Source organism: Rhyacophila brunnea, unplaced genomic scaffold (assembly GCF_057557595.1).
Source record: "Rhyacophila brunnea isolate RB1 unplaced genomic scaffold, BYU_Rbru_1.0 scaffold_22, whole genome shotgun sequence".
Classification (NCBI taxonomy): Eukaryota; Metazoa; Arthropoda; class Insecta; order Trichoptera; family Rhyacophilidae; genus Rhyacophila; species Rhyacophila brunnea.
In genome coordinates, this window is record NW_028232882.1 from 4,666,213 (window position 1) to 4,685,282 (window position 19,070).

Genomic DNA, 19,070 nt, shown 5'->3' on the forward strand with positions numbered 1-19,070 from the left:
TTACATACAGATGACACTAAATGCTATTCCAAGTAAGGCCTTTTCTACAGCGAGTATTCAATATACGGGAAACATGTTACGTTAGCAGTTTATAGCACTTGAACGGATTCCGCGTTATTTTCAATGTAATAGGGAAACATTAGAAAAGCGAAACCGTTTTAAGTAAGTACGATTTTGAGCTGACGCCGTATAACTTACTTACAGTCTATTCATGCATACGGCTTACACTGTATGTGTAAATGTACCATTATAAATGTATTTGTAGGAATAGGGTAACCAAAAATAATAATACCTACCTACATCACATACATAATTTTGAAAAAAAATCTGAGAAAATAATAATAATATGTTAACTAATAGAAAAAATCATTTTGAAAAAAGTAAAACACCCCACCCCTCGAGAGTCGAACCTGCATCTATTGGGTATCGCGCCCATGTACATAGACCATTATACTAAAGGCGTCATACTTAATTGCGACAAATTTCATTAATTCAAATAGCTCAATTTGGAAAGCGCTTCAGAGAGTATTAAAGGCCATTAGTTAAAATTTGTAGCAATTAAGTATGCCGCCTTTAGCATAGTGGTATATGTGCATGGGCGTGATACCCGACAGATGCAGGTTCGATTCCTGCAGAAAAAGATTTTTTATATCGGTTATAATAATATAAGTATTATTTTCTCAGAAGTGTATTCAAAATTATGTATGTTCAATAATTAGAATGTTACATTCTTAAATCTTGTGAATTAAAACATATAACTACTAGAAAAATCGTTTTGAAAAAAATACGACACCCATCAAGATTCGAACATACGTCCTCCGGCAATCGCGCTCATGTGCGCTAACGACTAACCTATAAATGTCCGATCTAATTGAAACAAAGTTGACTAGTGGTTTTTACAATATTTTATGAAGCGCTTATTAATTCCGTTTTATTACACATTATAACCGTCGGCTTTACGCCATAAACACATATTATGTTTATGATTAATATCAACATAAAAATGGTGCAACCATCGCTATTATTTTGTTTCAAATATAAGATTTTTTATTGGTCACCCTAAAATAAGGGGAAGTGCATTGGAAAGCAAAATAACATTAATCTAATAACAGAAGCACTCGATTTGGAGGGGGTAAGTACTCTCCCCTAAATAAATCGAATCCGCTATAAATTATATAATATTAGAGAAACTTGCAAGCTCCATTAATTGGGCTTTTGATTTAACTTGCGACGGTAAAAGGCTGCTCGAAATCATACTTAAAAGGAATTATGTATCTTTTGCATTTATTATTTTGTAAATTTAAGATGTATGAAATTCCTATTACCTGTTTAAAAATGTTTACATTAAAAAACACTCAAATTCATTTAAATTCACTAACTAGAGCCCATCGACATAGCTGGAATAATTGAAGAAATTGCGCACTTTTGTATAAAACTTTGATACATAAGTTTATATTCTAATGGATTTCAATTTTGTACTCTTCCATTTGAGTCGTTTTTGCGACCCGGGTTTTGCCCGGGTGCGCATATTCCGGCATTATGCGCACTCACTAATGATAAAAATACACTGACACACTTTACACAAATATTTTACATTAGTTATTATATTATATTAAAAATCATAACACAAATTTAATTTAGTATATAACAATTAATGACTGAGCGGCAAAGTGTCGGCTTATAAAGTAGTAGACCTTCGCTCATGGAAGCCCATATTATTATGATCTTATTACGATCAACCATGGTGATGCAATGTAATATTATACCTTAATTTGAAATAGGCTGATTGATTTATCTTCTTCTTCTTTCGACCATGTCCGATCCTAAAATGATCATATGGGCCTCCACAGAGTGGATGTTAGTATTAACAGATTTTTGTTTTTACGAGAAATGGATGTCAGCCACTTGCTCAACCTATTAAGTCCATACTCTGACTCATACACAAATTGAAAAACAATATGTGTACTTGCTAGACCCAGGATTCGAACCTGGGACCCACGACGCTATAGGCCGACGCTTAATCCAAGGTTTGATTGATTTACTTGTACTTTTTATTCTTAATGTCATGTTGTGAATGTCCTGAATTAATAATTTTCTATGTGCTCAATGTGTCTTTTTTTTAAAAATAAATAAACAAAATATAGCATCAAATTCTCCAAAGTATAATTATTGAGGAAGTAGCTCGAACAAAGGCCTATAGTAGGTACTATAGGCCTTTTTTATGAAGAATGCCGAATTAGATTAATTGATTCCTCATGGTCTTGTCTAAGGACTCCAACCCCGGGATCCCGAACTATTTTCGATACCTATAAATCCCGGGATTGGTAAACATAATCCCGAAACTTTCGGGATTGAGTTTTTTTATCAATTTTTATGGAAAATAAAATATAAACGAAAATATAACAGAAAAAATACTTTTAATAACATACAAATATATTAGAAATAAACTGAGTTTGAATTAAGTTTGATTTATTACCCATGTGTTACCAATTCATTTTATTTTTACACATAAATTAATAAAAATGAGAAAGATTGGAAAAAACAATACTTCGCACTTATAACAAAGTGATTCCACCATGTTTTTAATGTATTTGTCATTTTTTTATTTTAATTGAACGTGTATTTGTTATCTTTTCATAAATAAATAAAACTGTTTTACTTTCACAATATTATTTATACATATTACAATATTATTTACTCCATTAAATCTATGTATTTCCAAGATTGAACTACATAATATTAACAATAAATGTCTTAAATAGTATAAATTATACAAAATTTATTTTTGACCGATTTTATAAACATTATTTGTATATATATATAAATTTTATATTAACTATTGAAAAAAATGCCAATCCCGGGATCAAGATTTTGGCTCGAGATTGGATTCACTAGTCTTGTCTATGGTTGGACAAATTTTCATTGGGCTATTTTGATTCGTTACGTTGATAGAATATTCTTTTGTTGACGTGTCAATGTCATATTGCTTGAAAAATTGAAAACTTTAAGCCTTTGAATCTCAAAACACGTTTGGCTTATGAAACCTTGCTCTAGCTACTTCCTCAATTAATAGTGTAATTATTATATTGAAAAAAATGTTAATTATATTTTAGTTACGAGAAGTTGATACTATTACGCAAACTTTCGAAATAGCGTTCTTTGGTAGATCGTCTGTGCTTGCGTTGATGTCTATTGGTATTTTTTTGAACCTCGCTCTACCAAAATGTTAAACGACCTGTTTCGCTCAAGTTTTTTGAACACAGATCATCGCCTAGATTCCCTGACAATGCATTATTGTGTCGGTAATAATATAATATGTTATATAATAAGTTTATATGGGGTTTGCCGAATGGGGGAATTCCGAAATCCCGAACGCTGAAATCCCGAATGGCCGAAATCCCGAATGAACGGAATCCCGAAATCCGAATTCCCGAAAAATAAAAAAAATTAAAACAGGAATAATTGCGCAATCTCAACACTTATCTTGAATTGCGCAAATTTTACAAGAGAGGCAAAAACCCATTTGATCTACAAAAAATGGTATTTGTCCTCTTGTAATATTTGCGCAATTCGAGATAAGTGCTAGGATTGATCAATTATTACTGTTTGTATTTTTTTTATTTTTCGGGATTTCAGCATTCGGGATTTCGGCCTTCGGGATTTCGTCCGGCACCCGTTTATATGTTGTATGTATCCCATAAATAATTAATTTTGTTAACGCCTCCTTGATTTCATAAACCTCTAACCGACCTAACCAGTTCCTGCATTCAATTTCTCTCGGGTTGCATTGCCGTATTTCTATGTTAACACACCAAAACTGTTTACTCATTATGTACAGGGTAATTAATAATACCCAAATGCGGACAGAGTAAATATCAACCCTCAGTCGCATTGTAACGGGGTGCAGCTGTGACGTAGATGTATGGGAAAATTAAAATAATATTTTAGAAATCCATATAGGTAAATTAATGACAGTGAAGAAAATTACAATCTAAGCTCTTGAATTGAATTTATTCATTCAAAAAAATTATTGAATCAAAAAATGAATTAGTAAGTGAAAACCAATGAAGAAAGTTACACACATTATACACAATTTCATAGAATATCTAAACGGAAAAATGGATAGGTTCATCTTGCAGAAACAGTTACTTATAGATATCTGACAAATTATCTGTAAAAATCACCCATATTTAGGGACGTCAAAAAAGTATCGATACTTTCTTTCGATATAATACCAATGCCAGTGCATCTATTTTATACACAAGACTGCTATCGGCTTTAGGCAGCTATTGATGATAGTTTATCATATTTATGTATTGAGGCTGTTAATTGTGACATTAAGTTAACAGTCTAAACTGTCAAAAAGTGCTATGTTTTAACAGAACCTCTCTTGGCTGTGTTAACTTTTAAAGCGAGATAGATATTTTTGACAGTTTAGTTTAGACGGATAACTTATTGTACTCGTACCTAACAATTTATTATAATTCTTAAATACATAAATATGATACACTACCTTCGATAGTAAAGTTGTGGTTAGCTGCCAATAACAGCCTTGTGTATAGAATAGATGGACAGGTATCGATAGTTTTTCTTTCGATATGACGTCCCTAGCCATATTGAGGTCAGTCTTAAATAAATACAATATTATGTAGGTATTTATCAAAATATTCAGTAAGAATAAAATTAACTTATACAAATCATCGCAATTTGTAAATTGGTCCTTATTGATTTTAATTTTTTTCCGACCATGTTCAATCCCAATAGGACCATATGGGCCGAGAAATGGATGTCAGCCACTTGCTCAACCTATTAGGTGCATACTCTGACTTATATACAAATTGAAAAACAATATGTGTACTTGTCAAACCAAGGATTTGAACCTGGGACCCACGACGCAATAGGCCAACGCTTAAGCCGCGCGGACATCGTGGGTGTAGATTTTAGACAGACTAAACTTCATAGCAGGCCAATTTATTTTTCTTACACTTTGTCCATAATATAATAACATATTATCAATAGTGCAAGTATACACATTTAAAATGAAATTTTGAGAGATTCCGTCTATAAATCAATAAACATGAATTTCTATAAAACTTACATACATAAATATACAATACTCGATATTAAAATAGTTTAAAATATATTTTAACTCAGGAAATTGGTCATTAGATTAATGTTTCCTTTGCCTAATGACACTAGCTCATTACATACAAGTACTCCTATTAAAAATATTGTAAGTTTTTTTATAACTTATTTTTAACTGACCACAGTCATAATATTATTATTATTGTAATTTTCTGCGCCAAGTTTATTTCTTTATTGTCCATGACATTATAATTTAGGATATCCCGGAAATATACAAATAAGATAAAATATTAAAAGAAAAAATATATGCAGGTACTGATCAGGACTAAAACTTTATCAGTCGTACCGGCGCTTTTTATAGCGGACTGTAATTTGGGATAATTGTGGATACTGGAGGAGGGCGGTTTAAACGAGAGTTGATCCAGGTACTAATCTTGATATTGTTTGACTTTATGTCTGCAGCAGATCTCGGGTCATGCACTCACGCACTGGTATGCAGGTGATTAAAAGCTGTTTGTATGAATGATGAGATACCCTGTTCCGGTAATATGGCCTGATAGGTGGTTTAATTGACTGGCTTCGTACGGAGACTTGAATCGAATATTGTTTGGACGACGGTTGCACTGTAGAAAGTTGACACAGCCATGGTCAACAAATAACTTACTTGCGACAATAATTTAAATTATAGGTAGGAGGGAAATATTGAGAATAGGGTGATGTTAATTGACCGAACCACATTGGATTTCGACCAATGTGCTTTACCAATAATTAGGAAATATGTAGAATACTAATCGTGTCAAAATTTATATCAACTAACTATTCATTCGAGGTCTTATCTCAATTTCCGTATATGGACAAGCATATTTTCGTAATTTTGAATCAATGTAATTACTTGCTTATAGTTTTTTGATTAAACAATCTTTTATTTAGTCAAACATATATAGAAGATTTAATATTATAGAATTTGTTATAAAATATACATCATTTGGAATTCCTCTGTAGATGTTATTATATTTTCGTTATCATTTTAAAAATCTTAATTCGACGCCTCGGATTATAGTATCCACCCCAGAGCAAAAGTATCATATTAAACCAAGCTTTGGACTTAATCCATTCCATAATTTGCAGAGTCACGGCGATAAATCTTGCAAGGAGCATTTTCCCAATGATATACGATTTCCTCGGCCGGAGAACCTCAGATTTTCCTACCGCCCGGCTAGATGGAAACGTCGCTTTCAGGGATGGCTGATAAGAAAGAAAGTGAAATAGGCTTCGATACTTTTGGGGCGTCAGAGAGGGTTAAATGAAATTTGACCCGACGGAGTATCGGCGTCAAGGCGGCATTGATAGATGCTCTGTTGTAATATTATGATAGATTTTGTAGCGTATATTGTAATAATATAAAATTGTGAAAACCTCTTTAAGGGTTTCAACTCTTACTTCCTGGTAATGTATTAAATGAAATATATATTTACATTTATTTTATAAGATCTCTCTATTCATAATATGCCGAATAAAATCTACAAAACCTTTTTAGATAGCGCGATAGGAGCTGCAAGGCAACTTAACTCAAAAATAATTAAAAAAGTGATAAATTAATAAATGCTATGTTGAATTATTATTCCAAGAGTTAATTATCCCGGAATATAAATTATCATTCGTAACGCTTTTTTAACGCCGGTCTGGACAGAACGATATACCTACTTAGAGCATGTCCATTAATTCTTAGAATGCAGTGACTTCGAAAATAAATAGGTGGGTACTAACATTGCCACACTAAAATCACCGCGCCGTGTACCATGTTAGCATTGTCGTATTGGTTCAAAATAACAAGAATAATAACAATTGGGAGGGCAATAATTGTATTCAACATATTGCTTTACTCAGTGGCAAAGGGTGAAGGTAGGCTATTAAGATTCAACATAAATAGTGCACACTACAATGTCAGTCATACTTATTTGTTTTCATTGAACTAAGAATACAATTATTTGCATATGACGCTGTTTAGTTTTTAAAATTCAATTAAACCCTGTTTAACTAAACCGTAATAATTTTGGTATATGAATACGTGTATTAAATAAGGCTCTAAGTACCAAAAAGTAGTATTGCCTGTAGTTACAAAATACCGAGTCATTGCAGTAAAATTTCATGAAGCAGACCTTTTGAAAAATGTAGTTTTACAGTGTGAAGCAATCACGGTAGCTTCTATAATTTTAGGTATTAAGAACTCGCAAGTGTCAACACACCATCGTCAGCTATTTTATATTGAATGCCGTTGACCACTGCAGTGCTACTTACACCATTATAAATAAAACACGCCAACGGACTTACAACGTCGACAGGTTTAATTATTTTGCTGTATTTTTTTGACTTGCTTGAGGCACTAAGACTATAGTTGAAGTTATTGGCGTTGGTATGTATAACATTTTTCTATAAAAATGTCAGTTTTTATTACTTTGGTACTTAGCGCCTTAATTAATACACGTATACATATTATGGGTGATCCGCCAAAATTGTGTACACTTTTTCATTCATACTTAAGTATTTTGCTTTCTTTGAATTAGGAATACATATTATTATTATTTATTACACATGTTGTTGGTTATTTGTACCTTGATTAGTCCTGATTAAGCCAAATTATAATAGATAAAAAGAACTATTCTATCTTTAAAAAATCCAAAATTATGTTTTATTTAATCGCATAATTTTAGATATTCTATAGATAGACGAGTACTTTTTTACTTTTATCAATTACGGTTTGGTTTTGCAGGGTTTAATTGAATTTTAAAAACTAAAATACAGCATCTGTAAATTATTGCAGTCTTAGTTCAATGAAAACAAATACGTATGACTGACAAGGTTTAATGTGCACTCTGTATGGCGGATCTTAACAGCCTACCTCCACCCTTCTCCACTACAGTTTACTCCATTTACACGAGGATGAGTTCAGGTTGGCCTTTTTTTTATTTAAATTTTATTGTATTATGTCTACTTATCTATTTTTTGTATACATAATAAATTATCATGTTATGAACATGTTAAATTTATAGTTTATTTAGATTACTGTATGTTATAAATAAATATATTTGAATTTGTATTTGAATAGGTTTACTATTCGTTATTACATGCAACTTAATTTATCATTAATGTAAACAAACGAATATGTAATGTATACTTCCTTTTTTGAAAAATCGTCGAGTTTGCGAGGTTTCCGTTATCTTTTTTAAGCTTTTTCCCATAAACCCTGTGCCTGACGTTTCATCTTTGGGGCGGCAAATGGATATCGGAGGCAGCGGAGGCGCCGAGCGTTAAAAAAAGCGTGTCTGAAGTCAAGCTGCGTAGGTCGCCCGGGGGTAAACGCCTCAATATGCCACCAGTAGGGATTTGAATGTACACACATACGTTTCAAAGGCTAAAGGTACACAATATATTTCAGAAGATACACGATATTTTGGGATTTTTTTAAAAAGATAAACACTTTCTATGGATGCGAATTAATTTTACGATGATGGAAATATCTATTACGTTTTCTTTTGAGTTTATTCTTGGATAACTGTTTCGTTTATAATTGAGTTTGGGTAAAAAGAACCTATTTTTTTTACCCACGATGGCTGCGCGACATAAACGTCGGCATATAGCATCGTGGGTCCCAAGTTCGAATCCTGGGTCTGGGAAAAACACATAAATTGTTTTTAAATTTGTGTATGAGTCAGAGTATGGACCTAATAGGTTGAGCAAGTGGCTGACATTCATTTCTCGTAAAAAAATCTGTTAATACAAACCTCCACTCTGTGGAGGCCCATATCATCTTATTAGTATCGGACATGGTCGAAAAAAATTTTTTTTTTTAGGAACTTTATTAACAACTTTATTAACAGGAACAATATTATTCTGCTCCTCTTTAAATATGCCAGAGATCGTCAGGCTTATCAAAATCGATAGGTCTATGGTGCCTTGAGGGCCAGCTAAGTGACATATATGATAATGTACCCATGAAAAGCCTCACTTGTAGTGAACCAAACTACCATAATTAATGGTTGATTAATGGCTTACTGGAAAGCTTACAACAATAAGGGAGGACTTTATTCGAAGTGATCAAAATTCACAGTACCAGAAAATGAGAAAGGTTGCTACCTTTCACGTGTGTTGTGAGACCAGCGCAGTAAAATGAGAAGGCTCTGTCTCCAATATCAAGCTTGCGTGACAATGGACTCTTTCATCTATTTGGGCGTCCAAAATCTTTCAATATCCTAATCGAACCCCATATATTATTTAAAGTGCATTTAGTTCCCGCTTTCTTTTGAATTAGCTGTCCATCTTTAGAAGCTATATTATTATAAGTATTTGAAATAACCCACGTCTTCTGCAAAATAAATAAAGACAAAGATAATTTATACAGAATGAAGAATAAAATTATACAAATTTAATTTGAATTTATTTAAATCGCATGTGGCGCAGTCCAGCCATCTCAATTTCCAAGTCTTAGCCCGCCTCACCGGTATATCCTCCGGCATTCTATGCACGTGGCTGATCTAGCGCAGTATCTGCATTTTCATATGCCACGTGATCTTTTTGCCCCCATAAAGTATGTATAGCTATTATACCTTGACCTCCAAATGTCACTTTACTAAACAGCTCCAAAGATTCATCTCAAAGCTCTCTTCTCAAATATATTCATATTTCTCTCATCCTGTTTTCTGTTAGCTGAGTGCCCAGCATCATGATTCATAATATTATGTTAATACTGGGTACAGGAGATTTAAATATATATTTTTTTAATTTTAATTAAGGGTGCTTTCTTCTTTACTAGCTTTTGGAGACCAAAATAGCACCTGTTGGCGAAGGCAAAATACTGATATTAAAACAAATATTTCGTAACTACGTAACCACAGTTCAATATTTTAATATATTTTTTTTTTTTTTTTTTTTTTTTTTTTCGACCATGTCCGATCCTGATAGGATCATATGGGCCTCTACAGAGTGGAGGTTTGTATTGACAGATTTTGTTTTTTACGAGAAATGGATGTCAGCCACTTGCTCAACCTATTAGGTCCATACCCTGACACACACAAATTGAAAAACAATTTTTTTGTACTTGCCAGACCCAGGATTCGAACCTGGGACCCACGGCTTTGTAGTCCAACGCTTATGCCGCGCGGCCACCGTATGTATGTTATAAAAAACTCACGGCATAATATATTTTATATTAAACTGTATGTTTAATTACTTAATCAATCACTTTTATTTACATCCCTCATATCAAAACATGTCGGAAATGTACATTATAATAATACCATCAAATTTTGTACACGCTACTCATATTTCTCTTTTCTATTAATTACTAAATTGCATATTAAATCTATTATCTAATTTTATATAAAAATATATTTAATATACAAAAATTAATACAAACTAGAGTAATTACATAATGTTTGAGGCTTTCACGGTTGTTTTTTATCGTAGTATATTCTTGGGTTTTCACCGTGTCTCCTTCTTCCTTCTTTACTCGACGTTTCGGGCTCGTTGCAGAGGCCATTATCAAGAGATATGTTTTATGATGAAATGTAGTGTAGGTAGTGTAGGTAATCCACATAAACCCTGATAATATTAATAGGGATGATGGATTACGGTTAAAAACGTCATGGCTTCCAGCACTATCAGCAAAATCTAATATTCGAGCCGGTATCCCCGGTCGTAATGATTGACAGATTACTCTGAGCAACGTTTGCTCTTAGATAATCGGATTCCTTTTGACATTCTAAGAGCAACGTTTACATTCACATACCTACACTACATTTCATCATAAAACATATCTATTGATAATGGCCTCTGCAACGAGCCCGAAACGTCGAGTAAAGAAGGAGACACGGTGAAAACCCTAGAATGCTGTTAAATATGGACACGTCGGTGTTTTAGGATCACAGGGGGCTTACTACAAAAATGCATATTTTGAGTTAGCCCCAGTTTTGATAGTAATAATATTTATTGTTAAAATAAAGCTCTTATTGTATACCATTTACAGGATAAAGAGTCCTTGTTAGGTTTTCTATAAGCTTATTTTAGAGCGTGTTCAGAAGAAATTGCTTCAATATCTTTATTTTAATGTATATACATATTATTTTCCTTTTGACAGTTTCTCAAACGAGTATTATCCGACCAGCTTTTTTCAAGGCATGCTTACTTTTAATTCTCTTATAGCTCGTAGGTCACTTCTGCTCTTAAAGCATATTTTCTGCTTTCGCGTGGGATAGTTTTCAATCCTGATATTCTGTAAATTTTTAATTTTTATGCACCCATCAATTATAATATGTAAATATGACATATTTTGGGTGAAAACTGTTTCCTCATGTCCGGCTCACCATGCACCAATAACGAGGAATTGGAGTTGGTCAATGCACTCCCCAGAGATCTGGACAATTTTAGTGATACATTACATGTATTTTGTTTTTATAATTCTATTTTAGTGTTTAATTTGTATTTTTCTTGAATTGTTGTTGTTTTTTTATTTTATTTCTTTTGCTATAAAATTATTTTTTGATTTGTTTTTTTCTCTAGTTACTAATTTGATTTACCTGTACTTTTTATTATAAATGTCATGTTGTGAACGTTTTGAATTAATAATTTGTTTTTTTAATAAATACAATGTACTTTATTTAATGAATAATTAATTAATAGTAGCAAAAATTTTATGTGGGTTTATCTCAAAATTGTGTTATTGTAGATAGGCCCCTGTGATTCTATAATAAGTTTTAATCTTGTCGTGGCAAAAAAAAAATGAGTTAAAAATAATAATAAAATTGCAAGTTCACTGCATACTGTGAAACACGGAGCGTTGATTGGCACCCATGGTGATGGGTTTTTCTTGATTTATTCGCTAAAGCAGTTTGAACCTTTCTTGTCATGCCATGGATCAAAGGCGCAGTAAATATTTCTTCCCTTAAAATATTGTATTATTTTTTTACAACTTATTATCTACCTAATCCATGTCATGTGACTTGAAGAGATGAACGACTCATTTGCAGCATAAATTGTGAAATAGAATAACAAGAACGTCTACATATCGGACCGATGAAATCAACATTGTGACAGAATTTTCACTGATATTAAGATGCAGGTAAACAATTATTGAGTTTAATTTAAATTTAAACTGGATATTATGAAGTGCAAATCAAAATAGTTACTACAATATTCAGTAAAGTAATGTTAAAATAAAGATCCAGATAAAATATGATGTCAATGATACAATAAGGATAAATTATTAATTGATTGGTTTTACATATTTTTTTTCTTACCCGATCGCTTAGTTTGTCTTTTCTAGTTTTCTAAAAGGAAGAAAGGTTATTTTTTTGATTAAAAAAATATTTATATTATTAAGCAATTAATTTTCGCTTAACAGTTTAGTAATTTATCGAAATTTTTAAACATTTATCACATAGTATTAAATAAACCCACCGTGGCCGCGCGGCTTAAGCGTCGGCCTATAACGCCATGAGTACCAGGTTCAAATTCCTGATCTGGCAAGTACACATATTGTTTTTCAATTTTTATACGATTCAGACTATGGACCTAATAGGTTGAGCAAGTGGCCAACATTCATTACTCGTAAAAACAAAATCTGTTAATACAAATCTCTACTTTGTAGAGGCCCATATAATGATCTTATTGGGATCGGACATGGTCAAAAAAATACTTCTAATGGTGTTATTCTAAACTCGTTACTCAACATGATGATGGTAAGATTCTATGTGTATTTCATCATATTCAATGGAGTGGAAGTGTGAACACTTTCATAGAAAACCGGAAGCTTTAGAAAAATGTGAATCGTCACATAATTCATATAAGATGGAAAGACAAAATTGAATATGTTGAGGTGATGAATATTTGACATGGATACGTTATGATGCGCGGTATACCGATAGAAATCAACATTTATATTACTTAACTAATATAGCTTTTTAAATACTGATATTATTGATATATCTCATTAGATTCCAAATACCTTGCTATTATTTTCCCAGTATTGTAACGTATCCCAGTAATGTAATACTAGAATGTAGTGTAAATTATTGATTGTTATCTAATGATCTATTATTAAGATTTTGAGGATTATCCGCCTATTGATTGTATTATTAGTGATAGGGTTTTTTAAAAATACTTTCATAATTTGTTTATTAGGTATATTTTTTTATTGTGATCCTTGGCTTATTAGGTAGGTAGGTGATAAAGCTTTACCTACTGTATTATATTAATTTATTATATAAGTTATAATTAACTGTATTCGTTGTTAGTGTGTATTTACCTTTTGTTGATTGCATATAGTGCCTGAGTATGGAAAAGCGAAACCCGGTTCGCAAAAAACGACTCAAATGGAATAGTAAAAAACTTAAATTAAATAGAATAAAATGATTTCATACTAATTTAATTTATTTCAGTAGGTAAGTAAGAATTTTATTATATGACAATTAAAATAGTTTAAATCGTAAATAAATAAACTTTTTATTATATAACTACCAAGGGAATAGATGTTTTAATATTCTAAAATTGTCTTGCTATATTTTTGAAGACCCATTCAACCGGAAGTTATTATTTACTGTAGCTGTTTTTACAACTTACTGATAAAGATAAAACACAGTTTTCTGTGAGTAAATAAATACAGCTTGCCACAAAAACATGTATGCTTAGCTTCATTCGTCTTGGCAAATATTAATATTTGTTTGGTAAACTAACCGTCCATTTATTTATATTCTACCATTTTGCATCCTACGCCTTTTGTAGGTTATGTGATGTAATATATAATAATATGATATATATATATATATATCACACCATAATATATATGGTACAGTTTGCTGTACGCGGTCACGTTGGCTCTCCATAAAGAAAATATCCACGAGCGCGTGTGTGAAAAGCCTCTTATACGATTACAAATATTATATTTCGAGACATTTTTCTCTCTCCAAGGATAAGAAAATGTTAGACTTTATCCTTGCCCTTTAGTAAACTCTGTATTGGAAATTATTTGACAAGTATTTCACAAAGCTTGTGAAAGTAATACTTTTGTTCCATATGAGAAAAATAGTTGTAATATATTTTATGATAACTTACTACGTTTAAAATTGTCGTATATGTTGTATTCAGTTGAGAGTAAAATACTATTAAATAGTATGGTGTTTTTTTAATCATTTACTAAAACGTCTACCATGAAACACTAAATATCCAAATATCCGCATATTATGAATAATCAAAGATAAGTCCCAATTAATACAAAATAACATCTTACATAAGTGATACTCATTAAAGTCCACATTTAGGCCAAAAATAAAATCAGCTAAGCTTTTTAGAAATCCGAATCACAAAACGTAAATATTTAGGAAAATTAAAACTTATATTTATTGAAACATTAAAAGAAAAATCAAGCCGCAAGCACTATGTTTAGGATACTAAACATAGTGCAAATAATTATTAACATAGTGCAAATATGTACTACGGATTAGGATTTAACTCTTTTATATATTGATATCTCTCACAGTCTTACAGCCAGTCAGTTTAATCTGATTAGCTCTGACCTTTTTGCTCATACAGGTTCTATATTTTGAAACTCAGCACCTTACACTATCGAAAAAAAATTCTAGTGATAAGTGTAGTATCTAGTTGTCAAATGTGATACCCACCTGAACTTTGGCAAATTCATCTGGTTATTTGGTCAAGCGAGTCATCTTATCTTGTTAATCTTGTTGTTGTTGATTAATCTCTATGAACTCTGAAAAAATACTAAACCGAAAGTGTTTTTATTTTATAAATACTATAATATAAGTACTTTAACTGGCGACCAACTTGGGCTCAAAGTATTTCCATGTTACAAATAAAATAAAGCCATTATATAATTATAAATTTGATATGAAATACGTATAATTTTTATTAACGATATACAGGAAAAATATATGACAGTGTGAGACATCTAAAATTCCAATAAATATATTGTCTTAAATGAATCTTGTACAGAGTTGTATTGAAATTGCAAATCCGTCTTCTTTATAATTTAGTATTTTACGCCACGGGATACCGCTAGTATTTACCTTCATACGTAATTATTTACAAAGGACACTCTGTTTATGTACCTATAAGTATTTTTCTCACATTTCTATAATATATTTTATTAAAAAGTTTTTTAGTTTTTAATTTAATAAAAGTAATAAGATAATAATTATATGGTATGCATTTATACTAAGCTAGTGTAATATTTAATACAAATGTAAGTATTAATTATTGCAAGACGGTAAATGAATGCAGGTATTACCTAATGACACTTTTAAAAGATAGATATAAGGGCACAACTAAAAATATGTAGGTATCAACACGCGTCATATCCGGCGGACCTGTTGTTATGTATGACGTTTCCTGTGACACATTAAAAGAGCGTCGACCTTTCATAACAACGGAGCGTCGCGCCGTGGAAATAGAAAATCCAGTGGCGTCTAACGTTTCAAATACGCACACACACAACCTACCGAATAAAATACGAGTGGTTGATTTTTAGCGACTAAGAAACTGCCTACTTGAATACGACACATGAGTTTTATTTACACAACGGATTTTATGATATCACTACTCACTACTTGAAATTGATATTTTGTTTTGAGACGAAATTATTTTGACAGTGTTTTTTTTAAACCGCGTTTTCTGATATTTTGCTAAAATATTTTTTTTAAAGGGATAGAAATATGAACATAGCAATAAAATGTAATAACTTGGTGGAGCCAAGACACGGGTACAGTTTTATTTATATATTTGGTATGTATTCATAACCCCTTTCTATAATTTTCAATGACAGCAAATGACGAAAATAAAGAATTTTGTGTATATTTGTGAGCTTAGCGTATATAAAATTATGTAGACTTTGTATGAAAAACGTGTATGTCATTATGATAACTTACATTTTCTCATCTTAGAAATCAACATTTTAACGACCACTTAAAATTGTATTGTTGTACACGTCGTCGTGTTAAAATTGTGAATAAAGTCATATTTAGTACATCAGAATGATTTTCGTAATTATAGCACCTTTGAAATTATTATTTTGTCAACAAACGCATAATATCTTCAAATTACATCAAATTTAACAGATTATAGTCAACTATATATTATACGGTAAATTTTTATTGAAGTTAAGAATCGATTTTATATATTATATCTGAATTTCTATTCATAAACTGCAAATTATTGGTGGAAGCCATAATAAAATAATTACAAGATAAAAAGAACTTTTTATATACAAAGTTTTTCAATTTTCTGTCGAATTATTATGCTCAATATGCTCAAACTTGTACTTGATATGAAGTAAATAAAAAACAAACAAATATAGAATACTGAAATGTCATTTTGACTTCAATAGTAACGCACGTATATATTAATAATTAAGTTGCTAGGACCACCCTCTTAGCAACCAATAATAGTGGATTGGATTACGGATTTCTTCCGCAATAACTTTTCATACAAAACAGAATTAACTGAAAATGAATTAAATTCTACTTAAAGATGTACTTAAAGATTCTACTTAAAGTATTAAAAGAATGCATTGGCATTGTGTTCTGATATATTCTAAGAGTTTCAAATGTCTAGCTAGTCGGGAAGTTAGTTAAAAATTGATTGCAAGATTTGTACTGGATAAACGACCACCAGACAAATAAGAATACGAGCTAATAAAAACGTTGTAAAAATATCAATACTTTCAAATGATGTGACAGTATCGTATGCTCTAAAATGTTGTAATATTTATATTCGTTTGCTTATACGCTGCTCTTCATGATATTCCGCACCTATGCAATGCATGACCTGCCTACGAAACGTCACTGCTGATCTCTAATATATTCATTTATATAAATATATGGACAAGTTTTATGAGTTTTCTGAAAAATATATTGATTCACAGATGTCTGTAATTTTTTTGATGTGTCTAGTAAACGTGTCTCTATATTATAATAATTTAATATATTTTTTAAAACTTTTTGTACACTAATAATTATACTCATAAAATGCATTTGAAATTAAAATCACCCCCTGAAATGCCTTACAATTGGTATTCCGTTCTTCACCACGCTCCCTTATACAAAAATAAAATCCATAGAAATTAAATTTCCTTTATTAAATTAAAATAGAAATCAGCCACTTAGCAACGGGGCAGTCTGCGTTGACACCATAATGGACGGTGAAAAGTCTAGCGACTGTAATCGGTAAGTTGAAATACAGTATTGAGATACAATATGTAATTGTTTAGAAACATGGTTGTTGGACTGTAGCAGGGAAATTTCTCACGTCTCTATGGTGGGACGAACGTTTCCATGGAAGCGACGTCATTAATGAGTATGTACATGACGCAGCTTTTCGATTTAGCAGTCGTTAACCCGTGGCAGGTGATCTTTGACTAAATAGATTTTTGTTTTATTATTATATGCTACGTATTGTTTAATAATTTTAATTAGCTACTTACTGTTATTAATTGTATAATATTTATAATTTAAAGCGCCGGCTAGACGCTCATGCTTTACCACAAGCTTACCTGCGCAGACCGGTTTATATCGGGAAGCCCGTGTGTATGGACTGGAAAACTGTATCTATGCGAAAACTGAAAAGCGCTGTTAAGTGTTCCGTATTTTTCGCATCAACTATACCGTGTAGGCAAGTCGCTGCCATCTAGCCGGCGCATAAAATAAATACCATACACTAATAATTATTAATATATGTAATGAAGATTGAATGTGATATAGGTATATTTAAAGAAAGTTTCAACATAACAACATACTAACATACTCATTTAAGCATAATATATGCGATTAATTTGTTTAAAAAATATTTACATATTATGTCCATTTCATGGAAAAAGAACTTCCGTGGTTGGTACGAGTGCAGTTCCACTGAACTGTTCCGGGTGACAGACGATGAAACTAAGATCGCCTTGATGGTGGGCGAAGTCCGCTAGGGGATGACACGGTAAGAAGAATAAGCATTTTATCTAGCAAATATATATATTAATTTTTACTATTAAATTATTTTGAGACATTTATTTGAGACCCAAGTTTCATCTTTTGGCATCTTTGGCTACAATGAAGTCATAAAAAACGTTTAGTTATTTTGCTTGACTCTCTTTTAGCCATTAAAAATTGTAATATTTTTTGATGGAACAATAAAAAAGTATGGTTTGGCCATTTATGTTCCCATTCCACTCCTTATCTCCTCACCCACCTCCTAATCCCCAATGTTATTATCACCAGACAATCAATAAGCAATAACGAGAGACGGTGTTACAAAGAACATTCAGTTGCATCTCGATAGCGGGCGTGAGCGGGTTTCTAATGGCTTTCCGTCGCTTAAGTGATTGACTCTATAAATACAGACTCATTCAGAATCTATCATCATCATTCATACACCCTCACATATAATCCACAAAATGCGTAGGTGTACGAACCGGGTGATCCAAAACAACAATACTGCGCGAGCGAAAGTTGAAACCAGACCACGGAGCCATCATACATCATCACAAAGGTCAGTGTCTGGCATTCTGTTCCATCGCCCCCATCTCTAGATCCTCATATTTCCTTAAAATAATTACAGTCCACTTAAAAAGTTCAACCAAAGTATTATTTGGGGAAAAAAGATTTCATTAAATACTTACATTAAGTAGAAATAGTTATATTCGCATATTTATTCAACTTAATTTCCAGTTTACTTAAGTTCATTAAATTTTAAGTAGCTATAGTAATACCTGTTAATAAAATGTAAGTATTGTCTTTATATGTTATTATTTTAGTACTTTTTAAGGATGATTTAGTTTTAAGACATTATATTATTAGAAAAATAATTGCTAAGCCATACTAGTTTTCGATCTCTTTTCAAACCGGATAATCACAGCGCCAGGAGAAAAAGCACGTCTAAAGCTGCGAAAGCACATGCCCTCCGCAAAAGTTGCCTACGTTAATGTGACAATGGTA

At 31.7% G+C, this 19,070-nt stretch overlaps 1 protein-coding gene across 1 annotated transcript in view; it reads right to left on the reverse strand.

The window, feature by feature from the left end:
* IRSp53 (Insulin receptor substrate 53 kDa) overlaps nucleotides 1–19,070 on the reverse strand; it is an 804,117-nt gene that overhangs the window by 215,580 nt on the left and 569,467 nt on the right. The gene's annotated exons all lie outside the window — the stretch shown is intronic.